General features: G+C 49.1%; 1 protein-coding gene across 2 annotated transcripts in view; it reads right to left on the bottom strand.

Moving 5' to 3' along the window:
* The window catches only part of LOC135056124 (ABC-type organic anion transporter ABCA8-like), a 380,977-nt gene that overhangs the window by 306,949 nt on the left and 58,127 nt on the right, over positions 1–15,901 (bottom strand). The window lies entirely within an intron of this gene.

Genomic DNA, 15,901 nt, shown 5'->3' with positions numbered 1-15,901 from the left:
TCCGATGTCACAAATCCCCAGGAGAGTCCAATTGGGGTAAGCCATTCTGCGATGATCTTCCTCAGTTGCCGTAAGAGGTTTTCAGCTGTGTGCCTATTCTGGAAAGCGGTGATACAAAGCGTAGCCTGCCTAGGAACGAGTTGGTGTTTGCAAGATGCTGCTGCTGGTGCCGCCGCTGCTGTTCTTGCAGCGGGAGGCAATACATCTACCCAGTGGGCTGTCACAGTCATATAGTCCTGAGTCTGCCCTGCTCCACTTGTCCACATGTCTGTGGTTAAGTGGACATTGGGTACAACTGCATTTTTTAGGACACTGGTGACTCTTTTTCTGAGGTCTGTTTACATTTTCGGTATCGCCTGCCTAGAGAAATGGAACCTAGATGGTATTTGGTACCGGGGACACAGTATCTCAATCAAGTCTATAGTTGGCACTGAATTAACGATGGATACCGGAACCACGTTTCTCACCGCCCAGGCTGCCAAGGCCTCAGTTATCCGCTTTGCAGCAGGATGACTGCTGTGATATTTCATCTTCCTCGCAAAGGACTGTTGGACAGTCAATTGCTTACTGGAAGTAGTACAAGTGGTCTTCCGACTTCCCCTCTGGGATGACGATCGACTCCCAGCAGCAACAACAGCAGCGCCAGCAGCAGTAGGCGTTACACTCAAGGATGCATCGGAGGAATCCCAGGCAGGAGAGGACTCGTCAGACTTGCCAGTGACATGGCCTGCAAGACTATTGGCTTTCCTGGGTAAGGAGGAAATTGACACTGAGGGAGTTGGTGGTGTGGTTTGCAGGAGCTTGGTTACAAGAGGAAGGGATTTACTGGTCAGTGGACTGCTTCCGCTGTCATCCAAAGTTTTTGAACTTGTCACTGACTTATGATGAATGCGCTGCAGGTGACGTATAAGGGAGGATGTTCCGAGGTGGTTAACGTCCTTACCCCTACTTATTACAGCTTGACAAAGGCAACACACGGCTTGACACCTGTTGTCCGCATTTGTGATTAAATAATTCCACACTGAAGAGCTGATTTTTTTTGTATTTTGACCAGGCATGTCAATGGCCATATTCGTCCCACGGACAACAGGTGTCTCCCCGGGTGCCTGACTTAAACAAACCACCTCACCATCAGAACCCTCCTTGTCAATTTCCTCCCCAGCGCCAGCAACACCCATATCCTCATCCTGGTGTACTTCAACACTGACATCTTCAATTTGACTATCAGGAACTGGACTGCGGGTGCTCCTTCCAGCACTTGCAGGGGGCGTGCAAATGGTGGAAGGCGCAAGCTCTTCCCGTCCAGTGTTGGGAAGGTCAGGCATCGCAACCGACACAATTGGACTGTCCTTGGGGATTTGTGATTTCGAAGAACGCACAGTTCTTTGCTGTGCTTTTGCCAGCTTAAGTCTTTTCTTTTTTCTAGCGAGAGGATGAGTGCTTCCATCCTTATGTGAAGCTGAACCACTAGCCATGAACATAGGCCAGGGCCTCAGCCGTTCCTTGCCACTCCGTGTTGTAAATGGCATATTGGCAAGTTTACGCTTCTCCTCAGACGCTTTTAATTTTGATTTTTGGGTAATTTTACTGAACTTTTGTGTTTTGGATTTTACATGCTCTGTACTATGACATTCGGCATCGGCCTTGGCAGACGACGTTGATGGCATTTCATCGTCTCGGCCATGACTAGTGGCAGCAGCTTCAGCACAAGGTGGAAGTGGATCTTGATCTTTCCCTATTTTTTTAACCTCCACATTTTTGCTCTCCATATTTTAATGTGTGGAATTATATGCCAGTATCAATAGCAATGGCCTACTACTATATATACTGCGCACAACTAAAAGGCACCACAGGTATACAATGTAGATGGATGGATAGTATACTTAATGGTTGACGAGTGAAGACACAGAGGTAGGTACAGCAGTGGCCTACCGTACTGCTATATACAGTATAATGGACCTGGTGGACACTGTCAGCAAACTGTTAAACTAGTCTAAAAAAAAGGCACCACAGGTATACAATGTAGATGGATGGATAGTATACTTAATGGATAACGAGTGACGACACAGAGGTAGGTACAGCAGTGGCCTACCATACTGCTATATACAGTATAATGGACCTGGTGGACACTGTCAGCAAACTGCTAAACTAGTCTAAAAAAAAGGCACCACAGGTATACAATGTAGATGGATGGATAGTATACTTAATGGATGACGAGTGACGACACAGAGGTAGGTACAGCAGTGGCCTACCATACTGCTATATACAGTATACTGGACCTGGTGGACACTGTCAGCAAACTGCTAAACTAGTCTAAAAAAAGGCACCACAGGTATACAATGTAGATGGATGGATAGTATACTTAATGGATGACGAGTGACGACATAGAGGTAGGTACAGCAGTGGCCTACCGTACTGCTATATACAGTATAATGGACCTGGTGGACACTGTCAGCAAACTGCTAAACTAGTCTAAAAAAAAGGCACCACAGGTATACAATGTAGATGGATGGATAGTATACTTAATGGATGACGAGTGACGACACAGAGGTAGGTACAGCAGTGGCCTACCGTACTGCTATATACAGTATACTGGACCTGGTGGACACTGTCAGCAAACTGCTAAACTAGTCTAAAAAAAAGGCACCACAGGTATACAATGTAGATGGATGGATAGTATACTTAATGGATGACGAGTGACGACATAGAGGTAGGTACAGCAGTGGCCTACCGTACTGCTATATACAGTATAATGGACCTGGTGGACACTGTCAGCAAACTGCTAAACTAGTCTAAAAAAAAAGGCACCACAGGTATACAATGTAGAGGGATGGATAGTATACTTAATGGATGACGAGTGACGACATAGAGGTAGGTACAGCAGTGGCCTACCGTACTGCTATATACAGTATAATGGACCTGGTGGACACTGTCAGCAAACTGCTAAACTAGTCTAAAAAAAAGGCACCACAGGTATACAATGTAGATGGATGGATAGTATACTTAATGAATGACGAGTGACGACACAGAGGTAGGTACAGCAGTGGCCTACCGTACTGCTATATACAGTATAATGGACCTGGTGGACACTGTCAGCAAACTGCTAAACTAGTCTAAAAAAAAAGCACCACAGGTATACAATGTAGATGGATGGATAGTATACTTAATGGATGATGAGTGACGACACAGAGGTAGGTACAGCAGTGGCCTACCGTACTGCTATATACAGTATACTGGACCTGGTGGACACTGTCAGCAAACTGCTAAACTAGTCTAAAAAAAAGGCACCACAGGTATACAATGTAGATGGATGGATAGTATACTTAATGGATGACGAGTGACGACATAGAGGTAGGTACAGCAGTGGCCTACCGTACTGCTATATATAGTATACTGGACCTGGTGGACACTGTCAGCAAACTGCTAAACTAGTCTAAAAAAAAGGCACCACAGGAGTGTTTTTCAGGCAGACAAACGTATACTGGTGGTCACTGTCAGCAAAACTCTGCACTGTACTCCTGCTATAGCTGCTCCCCAGTCCTCACAATTAAGCCGTATGAGCACTCAGCACAGATATATCATGCAGCACACTGAGCACAGATATGGTATGGAGCGTTTTTTTCAGGCAGAGAACGGATAAAAAACTGGTGGTCACTTATCAGCAAAACTCTGCACTGTACTCCTCCTAACAGCTGCTCCCAAATCCTCCCCACAATTATAGTAAAATAAACAAGCAATCAGATCAACTGTCTTCTACTAGTATTAGTATATAAACGGAGAGGACGCCAGCCACGTCCTCTCCCTATCATCTCAATGCATGTGTGAAAATGGCGGCGACGCGCGGCTGCTTATATAGAATCCGAATCTCGTGAGAATCCGACAGCGGGATGATGACGTTCGGGCGCGCTCGGGTTAACCGAGCTATACGGGAGAATCCGAGTATGGCTCGGACCCGTGTAAAAAGGGTGACGTTCGGGGGGGTTCGGTTTCTCGGAAACCGAACCCGCTCATCACTAATAAATACACACACACGCATATATATATATATATATATATATATATATATATATATATTACACACACACAGGTACACCACCGATTTTCCGGCATCCTCGGTTCCAGTGCCGTGCCGGATTATCGATTTTACGGATTAACGGTGGAAACTAATTTTGCATCTTCAGAACATTTCTAAAGCAATAAATAGTAAAATATATGCTACAGTATAATATTAATTAATGATAAACACAGTAGTGTATGCAAAACTGTTTATAAGCAAAACAGGTATCAGGTACGTTTTGAACAACCATTAACAGTAAGTGAAACAGTCACTACAAGGAAAGTACTAAACCTCATGCAAAATGACACTAACTCTTACCCTCCCACAGCCCAATTCCCACTGATGCTTGCTGTGTCACCTGCAGTGCCCTCAGAAGCTGTACTCACTGACACTTGTGCGTGCTGTGTCTTCCGCCCATGTGTGGTACTTGCTGTGACCTTGGACGCCATAACAGCCTCACTGATCCTTGCTGTGTCACCTGCAGTGTCCGTGGAAGCTGTACCCACTGACACTTGCGCGTATTGCGTGTTACACCCATGCGCAGAAAATGTTCCGGATTAAAGGATGTCCCTAACCCCCTTTAATCCGGACAAATCAAAATTGTCTGGATTAAAAGAGGTTCCGGATCATCGGTTGCCGGAAAATCGGTGGTGTACCTGTATATATATATATATATATATATATATATAGATATAGATGGTATCCGGACTCCAGGTCAACAGCACAAAGGTCGATACACTTTAGGTCGACGCCAATTGGTCGACACGCCTTAGGTCGACAGGAACAAGGTCGACATGGAAAAAGGTTGACATGAGTTTTTCACGATTTTTTTTCTTTTTTTGAACCTTTTCATACTTAACGATCCACGTGGACTACGATTGGAATGGTAAAGTGTGCCAAGCGAAGCGGAAGCAGAGCGAAGGCACCATGCAAGGGGACGCGGTGCACTAATTGGGGTTCCCGGTCACTCTACGAAGAAAACGGCACCAAAAAAACATTAAAAACTCATGTCGACCTTTTTTCATGTCGATCTTGTCCCTGTCGACCTTTTGTCCATGTCGACATAAGGTGTGTCAACCAATTGGCTTCGACCTTTGTGCTGTCGACCCTCAGTCCCAGACCCATATATATATATATATATCTAGCAGACACATATATAAATACACACGCACACATATATATGTGGGATGCAGTCACTTTACCTCCAATCATAATACCGACGGACTATATACCGACACCCATTGACCGATGGTCGATATCCCGACAAGGTCTAAATACCAACATGGACTAAATACCGACATGTGAAATACCGACAAGGTCTAAATACCGACATGTAAAATGCCGACAGGTCGAAATACCGACACAAGTTTTTCATGATTTTTTTCATTAAAACCGACTTGTTCATACTTTACCGTCCCAGTGGACCTGGAGGGGGAATATAATAGTGTGCCGAGCGCAGCGAGGCACCGTGCCCGAAGCATGGCGAGCGCAGCGAGCCATGCGAGGGGACGCGGTACACTTTATATGGTGTCCATGTTGATTTATGTCGACATACACACAAAAAAACATGAAAAAATCATGAAAAACTTGTGTCGGTATTTCGACCTGTCGGCATTTTACCTGTCGGTATTTAGACCTTGTCGGTATTTCACATGTCGGTATTTAGTCCGTGTCGGTATTTAGACCTTGTCGGGATATCGACCATCGGTCAATGGGTGTCGGTATATAGTCCGTCGGTATTATGATTGGCGGGATATCATACCGATCCCGTATATGTATATATATATATATACAGGAGCGGATCTTGCCACGGGCAAGCAGGACTTTTGCCTGGGGCGCCGCCTTCCGGAGGGCGCCGGCGCCATCCGGAGGGCGCCGCACCACGGCAAGATCCGCTGCTGATGTGCCGTGCGCCCCCCGCTGCCCGCCGCCGCTGTCCCCCGCTGTCCCCCACCGCGAAGGTAACTAGACGCGTAGCGTCTAGTTTCCCTTCGTCGGGAGGACGTTTACTGTGCGGTGCGCGATGACGTCATCGCGCACTGCACAGCAAAGGTCCTCTCCACGAAGGGAACTAGACACGAAGCGTCTAGTTCCCCTTCGTGGAGAGGACCTTTGATGTGGGGTGCGCGATGACGTCATCGCGCACCGCACATCTTTCATCGGCGCTACTACTGTACAGGGGGCGTAAGTGACAACGCCCCCTGTATGAAGCCACGCCCCCATCGCCTGCCCGGGGCGCTCAAAACCCCGGAGCCGGCCCTGTATATATATATATATATATATATGACACATATATAAATACACACACATATATATATATATCATACATAGTACATACATACACACCATGTACAGTACAAATATATGCAAATGAAGGGGGGGGGGGAACAATTAACAAGTACACCAACTGCCTCAGCAACACAACCCCCATCCCCTCACCCGTCAGTTGGCGGTCACAATTGCGACTTTAGCTGAGATGGAGACAATGCTGTCTCCTTCCCAGTAATAACACATTTGGCTCATCAGGGGGGGTTTCCAGGTACTCAGAACCCCCTACCCCTGCGTGCGCTACTGCATGTAACAGTGATTATGGCTGTACTTGCTTATTTATCAATAAGCCAAAACCACTGGCTAAGCAACTGGGATGTTTGTAGTTTGAGTCATCTACAATAGCAACACCTGCACACACATCATTTCCATCAGTGTGAACGCAGTGGCCACTGCCCGGTCTGTGAGAAGGGGACCCACCCCTTGTGCCTTCCCTAGTTCGACAATCGGTCAAACAGGCTCTGACAGCGGCAATTACTCCAGCCATGACCTGCCTTTAATTCACAGACAGCAGTGATTCAGGAAGAATTCACAGCTCTATGAATTTGAGGCAGTATGCACCTGCGATCATCAGCATTAACAGGCAGCAGGACTCCCCTATCAGTCCGAATCAGGAAGCAAACTGATGTGGCTGAACACACACAAAGTCAGCCTGCCAACTTGAGGTAAGGAGCAGGTTCCTCAGGCAGGGGGGCCACCCAGCTCCCTTCACTGATCCAGTCGTCTGACTTTGCTCAAAATGGTCATGGGGAAAACTCATTGCTGATCTGGACAGCAGTTGGCCCCTTAGTCCCCAGGGGCCATGGTGCAAGGCGCTTAGTGCACCAAATGACAGTTCTACCTCTGTATGGCATTGTGTCTGAGCAACTGCTTATTTTGACTATTGTATGATGTCTGAATTGTTGCTTTGATCTGTTTCTGGATAATAATGGCAAAACAAGCATTGTGAGTTAAATATATGAGGATTTAGAGCAGTGGTGTAACTAGGGGGGTGCGAGCAGGGCACGTGCCCTGGGCGACATTGCAGACTCAGCAGAGGAGGCACACCTAGTGCAACGTATCTACCGAAGTGTTTTGTTTTTATACTGTATCCCCAGCCGCTGGATGATCCCGCTCCCAGTCACTGAGCGTCGGCACTAAAAATGCAGAACATAGCTGAAGTCTTGAACTTCAGCTGGACTGACCCTATTTGGTGGTGCCCTGGAACAGAGATGAAGATCTAACATCGCTCTGCATTGCTGTGTTCCCTCATGTTGCTGCTGTGGGCCCTGGCGCTCTTGGCAGCTGCTGGTGTGCTGGAGGATGTGCGGGGTGCGGACCTCTCGGCTGAAGTGGGGTGTGCGGCGCTGCATGTGGCACAGGGCACTCGACCTCCCAGGTCTTTTCCAGATGCAGTTCCGTAGCTGCCTGGACTCACAGGCTGCTGGACGTGGTGATCTTCCGGGGTGCAGCGGTGCTCTCTCCAGTCCCTGGCCTGCCTCAGTTCCGGTTACATGGTGGCCTGCTGCTGAGGAATGAGCCCCACTTCTTTGAGGCCTGGTTCAGGCTGACCAAAGTGGGGGTCGCCCGACATCTGGAGAGGGCCCTGGCCCTGAGGCACTGCCTGGGGGGGGGGTCATCTAAATATACACAGACATCCACACGCTGACACCTATATATATACCGTCCGATATACACACGCTGACACCTGTATATACACCAACATACACATGCTGACACCTGTACATACACCGACATACACATGCTGACACCTGTACATACACCGACATACACACGCTGACACCTGTACATACACCGACATACACACGCTGACACCTGTACATACACCGACATACACATGCTGACCCCTATTCATACACTACCATACACACGCTGACACCTGTACATACACCGACATACACACGCTGACACCTGTACATACACCGACATACACAAGCTGACACCTGTACATACACTAACATACACACGCTGACACCTATGCATACACTAACATACACACGCTGACACCTATATGCACACTGACACCTATGCATACACCATCATACACATGCTGACACCTCGACATACAATGACACTCATGCATAACCTGGCATACACACGCTGACACCTATATATGCACGATGGTACGATGGTGTAATGGTTAGGATTACTGCCTCACAGCACTGAGGTCCTGGGTACAATTCCCATCATGGCTCTAACTTTGTGGAGTTTGTATATATTACCATGCTTGTGCGGGTTATACGGGTGCTCCCGTTTCCTCCCACACTCAAAAAATATACTGATAGGTTAATTGGCCTAAAAAACTGACAAAAAATAAGAATTTACTCACCGGTAATTCTATTTCTCGTAGTCCGTAGTGGATGCTGAGTACTCCGTAAGGACCATGGGGAATAGACGGGCTCCGCAGGAGACTGGGCACTCTAAAGAAAGATTAGGTACTATGGGGTACATTTACTAAGCCGTGATAAGAGCAGAGAAGTGAGCCAGTGGAGAAGTGCCCATGGCAACCAATCAGCACTGAAGTAACATCTAGAACTTGCATACTATAAAATGATACAGAGCTGCTGATTGGTTGATGGGGAAATTTCTCCACCGCCTCACTTCTCCGCTCTTATCACTGCTTAGTAAATGTACCCCAAAATCTGGTGTGCACTCTCTCCTCCCTCTATGGCCCTCCTCCAGACCTCAGTTAGGGAAACTGTGCCCGGAAGAGCTGACATTACTAGGAAAGGATTTGGAATCCAGGGTAAGACTAATACCAGCCACACCAATCACACCGTACAACTTGTGATAACTAAACCCAGTTAACAGTATGAATAACAAATGAGCCTCAGTAACAGATGGCTCAAACAACAACCCTTTTAGTTATGCAATAACTATATACATGTATTGCCAGAGAGTCCACACGTGGGACGGGCTCCCAGCATCCACTACGGACTACGAGAAATAGAATTACCGGTGAGTAAATTCTTATTTTCTCTGACGTCCTAGTGGATGCTGGGGACTCCGTAACGACCATGGGGATTATACCAAAGCTCCCAAACGGGCGGGAGAGTGCGGATGACTCTGCAGCACCGAATGAGCAAACTCAAGGTCCTCCTCAGCCAGGGTATCAAACTTGTAAAATTTTGCAAACGTGTTTGAACCCGACCAAGTAGCAGCTCGGCAAAGTTGTAAAGCCGAGATCCTTCGGGCAGCCGCCCAAGAAGAGCCCACCTTCCTTGTGGAATGGGCTTTCACAGATTTAGGATGCGGCAGTCCAGCCGCGGAATGTGCAAGTTGAATCGTGCTACAGATCCAGCGAGCAATTGTCTGCTTCGAAGCAGGAGCACCCAACTTGTTGGGTGCATGCAGGATAAATAGCGAGTCAGTCTTTCTGACTCTAGCCGTCCTGGAAACATAGATTTTCAGGGCCCTGACTACGTCCAGTAACTTGGAATCCTACAAGTCCCGAGTAGCCGCAGGCACCACAATAGGTTGGTTCAAATGAAACGCTGATACCACCTTAGGGAGAAACTGGGGACGAGTCCTCAGTTCTGCCCTGTCCATATGGAAAATCAGATATGGGCTTTTACACGACAAAGCCGCTAACTCTGACACCCGCCTGGCCGACGCCAAGGCCAACAGCATGACCACCTTCCATGTGAGATATTTTAACTCCACGGTGGTTCAAACCAATGTGATTTTAGGAAATCCAACACCACGTTGAGATCCCAAGGTGCCACTGGAGGCACAAAAGGGGGCTGAATATGCAGCACTCCCTTAACAAACGTCTGAACTTCAGGCAGCGAAACCAGCTCTTTTTTAAAGAAAATAGACAGGGCCGAAATCTGGACTTTTATGGAACCCAATTTTAGGCCCATAGTCACTCCTGCTTGTAGGAAGTGCAGAAATTGACCCAGCTGGAATTCTTCCGTTGGGGCCTTTCTGGCCTCACACCAAGCAACATATTTTCGCCATATGCGATGATAATGTTTTGCTGTAACATCCTTCCTAGCCTTTATCAGCGTAGGAATGACTTCATCTGGAATGCCCTTCTCCGCTAGGATCCGGCGTTCAACCGCCATGCCGTCAAACGCAGCCGTGGTAAGTCTTGGAACAGACAGGGCCCCTGCTGTAGCAGGTCCTGTCGGAGAGGCAGAGGCCATGGGTCCTCTGAGATCATTGCTTGTAGTTCTGGGTACCAAGATCTTCTTGGCCAATCCGGAATGATGAGTATTGCCTTACTCCTCTCTTTCTTACTATCCTCAGCACCTTGGGTATGAGAGGAAGAGGAGGGAACACATACACCGACTGGTACACCCACGGCGTCACCAGAGCGTCCACAGCTATCGCCTGAGGGTCCCTTGACCTGGCGCAATATCTTTTTAGCTTTTTGTTTAGGCGGGACGCCATCATGTCCACCTGTGGTCTTTCCCACCGGTGTACAATCATCTTGAAAACTTCTGGATGAAGTCCCCACTCTCCCGGGTGGAGGTCGTGCCTGCTGAGGAAGTCTGCTTCCCAGTTGTCCACACCCGGAATGAACACTGCTGCCAGTGCTATCACGTGATTCTCCGCCCATCGAAGAATCCTTGTGGCTTCTGCCATTGCCACCCTGCTTCTTGTGCCGCCCTGGCGGTTTACATGGGCGACCGCTGTGATGTTGTCTGACTGAATCGGAACTGGTTGGTTTTGAAGCAGGGGTTCTGCTTGACTCGGGGCATTGTAAATGGCCCTTAGTTCCAGAATATTTATGTGTAGGGAAGTTTCCTGACTCGACCATTGTCCTTGGAAGTTTTCTTCCCTGGGTGACTGCCCCCAACCTCGGAGGCTTGCATCCGTGGTCACCAGAACCCAGTCCTGTATGCCGAATCTGCGGCCTTCGAGCAGATGAGCACTCTGCAGCCACCACAGCAGAGACACCCTGGCCCTCGGGGACAGGGTGATCAACCGATGCATCTGGAGATGCGATCTGGACCACTTGTCCAACAGATCCCACTGAAAGATTCTTGCATGGAATCTGCCGAAAGAAATTGCTTCATAAGAAGCTACCATCTTTCCCAGGACTCGCGTGCAGTGACGCACTGAGACATGCTTTGGTTTCAGGAGGTCCCTGACCAGAGATGATAAGTCCTGGGCTTTCTCTTCTGGGAGAAACACCTTCTTCTGTTCTGTGTCCAGAATCATGCCCAAGAACAGCAGACGCTGTGCAGGAATCAGCTGTGACTTTGGGATATTCAGAATCCAGCCGTGCCGATGCAGCACTTCCTGTGACTAGCAACTGCTCTTTGGACCTCGCCTTTATAAGGAGATCGTCCAAGTACGGGATAATTATGACTCCTTTCTTTCGGAGGAGCATCATCATTTCGGCCATTACCTTGGTAAATACCCGCGGTGCCGTGGACAGACCAAACGGCAGCGTCTGGAATTGGTAATGACAGTCCTGTACCACAAACCTGAGGTACTCCTGGTGGGGTGGATAAATGGGGACATGCAGGTAAGCATCCTTGATGTCCAATGACACCATAAAATCCCCCTCTTCCAGGCTTGCAATAACCGCCCTGAGCGATTCCATCTTGAACTTGAACTTTCTTATATAAATGTTCAAGGATTTCAAATTTAGAATGGGTCTCACCGAACCGTCTGGTTTCGGTACCACAAACATTGTGGAATAGTAACCCCGTACCTGTTGAAGGAGGGGTACCTTGATTATCACCTGCTGAAGATACAGCTTGTGAATAGCCGCCAATACTACCTCCCTTTCTCCGAGAGCAGCAGGCATCGCTGATTTTAGGTAACGGCGAGGGGGAGTCACCTCGAAATCCAGCTTGTATCCCTGTGATACTACTTGCAGAGCCCAGAGATCCACCTGTGAGCGAACCCACTGGTCGCTGAAGTTCCGGAGACGCGCCCCCACTGCACCCGGCTCTGCCTGTGGAGCCCCAGCGTCATGCGGTGGACTTAGAGGAAGCAGGGGAGGATTTTTGTTCCTGGGAACTGGCTGCCTGGTGCAGCTTTTTCCCTCTTCCCTTGCCTCTGGGCAGAAAGGAAGCGCCTCTGACCCGCTTGCCTTTCTGGGGCCGAAAGGACTGTACTTGATAGTACGGTGCCTTCTTAGGCTGTGAGGAAACCTGAGGTAAAAATGTCGACTTCCCTGCTGTTGCTGTGGATACGAGGTCCGAGAGACCATCCCCAAACAATTCCTCACCCTTGTAAGGCAAAACCTCCATGTGCCTTTTAGAATCAGCATCACCTGTCCACTGCCGAGTCCATAATACCCTCCTGGCAGAAATGGACATTGCATTAATTCTAGATGCCAGCCGGCAAATATCCCTCTGTGCATCTCTCATATATAAGACGACGTCTTTAATATGCTCTTTGGTTAGCAAAATCGTATCCCTGTCGAGGGTATCAATATTATCTGACAGGGTATCAGACCACGCTGCGGCAGCACTACACATCCAAGCTGACGCAATTGCAAGTCTCAATATAGTACCTGAGTGTGTATATACAGACTTCAGGATAGCTTTCTGCTTTCTATCTGCAGGCTCCTTTAAGGCGGCCGTATCCTGAGACGGCAGTGCCACCTTTTTTGACAAGCGTGTGAGTGCCTTATCCACCCTAGGGGATGTCTCCCACCGTAACCTGTCCTCTGGCGGGAAAGGGTACGCCATTAGCTATTTTTTTGAAATCACTAGTTTCTTATCGGGGGAAGCCCACGCTTCTTCACACACCTCATTCAACTCATCTGAAGGGGGAAAAACCACCGGCTGCTTTTTCTCCCCAAACATTATACCCATTTTAGTGGTACCTGGGTTAATGTCAGAAATGTGCAACACATCTTTCATTGCCGTAATCATGCATCGGATGGCCCTAGTGGAATGTACATTAGTCTCGTCCTCGTCGACACTGGAGTCGGACTCCGTGTCGACATCTGTGTCTGCCATCTGAGGTAGCGTGCGTTTCTGAGCCCCTGATGGCCTTTGAGACGCCTGGGCAGGCCCTGGCTGAGAAGCCGGCTGTCCCACAGCTGTTATGTCGTCAAACCTTTTATGCAAGGAACTGACACTGTCATGCAATACCTCCCACATGTCCACCCACTCTGGTGTCGGCCCCGCAAGGGGTGACATCACACTTATCGGCACCTGCTCCGCCTCCACATAAGCCTCCTCATCAAACATTTCGACACAGCCGTACCGACACACCGCACACACACAGGGAATGCTCTGACTGAGGACAGGACCCCACTAAGTCCTTAGGGGAGACAGACAGAGAGTATGCCAGCACACACCACAGAGCTATATATCACAGGGATGCACACTATACTGAGTGATTTTTCCCAATAGCTGCTATAAACACAATTTGCGCCTAAATGTATGTGCCCCCCCTCTCTTTTTTACCCTTGTTGTAATGTAGACTGCAGGGGAGAGTCTGGGGAGCGTCCTTCCAGCGGAGCTGTGAAGAGAAAATGGCACCCCTTTTTCGGCGGACTTCTCCCGCTTTTTTCATATAATGTATGGTGGGGGATTATGCACATATACAGTGTTATACACTGTATAATGTGCTTTTAGCCATGGTAAGGTACTCTAATTGCTGCCCAGGGCGCCCCCCCAGCGCCCTGCACCCATCAGTGACCGGAGTGTGTGGTGTGCAGAGGGAGCAATGGTGCACAGCTGCAGTGCTGTGCGCTACCTTAATGAAGACAAAAGTCTTCTGCCGCCGATTTTTCCACTTCTCTTCGTTCTTCTGGCTCTGCGAGGGGGACGGCGGCGTGGCTCCGGGACCGGACGACCGAGGCTGGGCCTGTGTTCGATCCCTCTGGAGCTAATGGTGTCCAGTAGCCTAAGAAGCCCAAGCTAGCTGCAAGCAGGTAGGTTCGCTTCTCTCCCCTCTGTCCCACGAAGCAGTGAGTCTGTTGCCAGCAGATCTCACTTAAAATAAAAAACCTAACAAATACTTTCTTTTTCTAGAAGCTCAGGAGAGCCCCTAGTGTGCTCTGGCCGGGCACAGATACTAACTGAGGTCTGGAGGAGGGCCATAGAGGGAGGAGCCAGTGCACACCAGATATAGTACCTAATCTTTCTTTAGAGTGCCCAGTCTCCTGCAGAGCCCGTCTATACCCCATGGTCCTTACTGAGTACCCAGCATCCACTAGGACGTCAGAGAAATTAACCCTAGTGTGTAAGTTTGTGCATGTACATGGGCAGACTAAATGGGCCAAGTGGCTCTTATCTCTCGTCAACTTCTATGTTTCTTCCCAACATTTTGCATATTAAAATTTGAGGTGTGGCCTCACAGGAGGGGGAGGGCATGGTCTTGTGGCACACCGCTGTGGTAAGTATGTTGTATCAGCCTGCCTCCCCAGTCACCCACTATCTCCCTGTCACAAACTTTATCCCTGCACCCCTCCCTCCCCAGTCACCAACCACTATGTCCCCATCCCCCACTATTTCCTTGTCACCTTCTCAGTTACCCTCTGCCTTTCCAGTCACCCACTTTTTCCCTGTCAACCACTATGTCCCCATCACCAACTATCTCCTTGTCACCTTCTCAGTCACCCTCTGCCTTCTGCTGTCACCCTCTGTCTCTTCCTATTTACCTCTCCCTGTCACCCTATCTGCCCTTAGTCTCAATTGTATCACCACACTGTTTCCCTTCCCTTGAGAGTGCTGCTGCCTGTATGCTGACTAGTGTGTATCCAGACCCCCATGTCCCCTCTCTTTCTCCCCCATGTCTCTCTCTATCTCTTCCCATGTCTATCTCTACCCCATGTCTCTCTCTATCTCTGCCCATGTCTGTCTCTCTCTGCCCAATATTTCTCTCTCTACCCCTGATATCTCTTTCTCTCTGCCGCTATCTTTCTCGCTCTCTGTCCCTGCTCTCTCGCTCTCTTCCCCTGGCCTCTCTCGCTCTGCCCCTGGCCTCTCTCTCTCCCCCCATGTATCCCTCTTTCTCCCATGTCTCCCTCTCCGCCCCTGGTCTCTCTGTATCTCTTCCCCCCATGTATCTATCTCTTCCCCCATGACTCCCCCTCTCTCTGCCCATGGTCTCTCTCGCTCTCTCTCTCTCCCTCTTTGGCCTGGTCTCTCTGTTTTTCTCTCTCTTCCCCATGTCTTACTTTCTCTGCCCCTGATCTTTGTCTCTCTCTGTCACCCATGTCTGCCTCTCTCTTTCCCCCATGTCTCCCTCTCTCTCTCCCCAATGTCTTTCTGTCTCTCTCTGCCGCTGGTCTCTCTGTCTCTCTCCCGGATGTTTCCCTCTCTCTCTCTCTCTTCCCATGGTCTCTCTCTCTCTCTGCCCCATGTCTCCCTCTCCCTTTGCCCCCGGTCTCTCACTCCACAATGTCTTTCTGTCTCTCTATGCCCCTGGTCTCTCTCTCTTCCCCTGGTATCTCTCTGCCCCATGTCTCCCCCTCTCTCTCTCTCTCTCTCTCTCTCTCTCTCTGCCCTTGGTCTCTCTTCCCCATGTCTCCCTCTCTCTGCCCCAGTCTCTCTCTCTCCCCCATGCCTCCCTCTTTCTCAGTTCCTGGTCTGT

Source organism: Pseudophryne corroboree, chromosome 3 (assembly GCF_028390025.1).
Source record: "Pseudophryne corroboree isolate aPseCor3 chromosome 3, aPseCor3.hap2, whole genome shotgun sequence".
Lineage (NCBI taxonomy): Eukaryota > Metazoa > Chordata > Amphibia > Anura > Myobatrachidae > Pseudophryne > Pseudophryne corroboree.
This window is presented reverse-complemented; position numbering and strand designations above follow the sequence as displayed.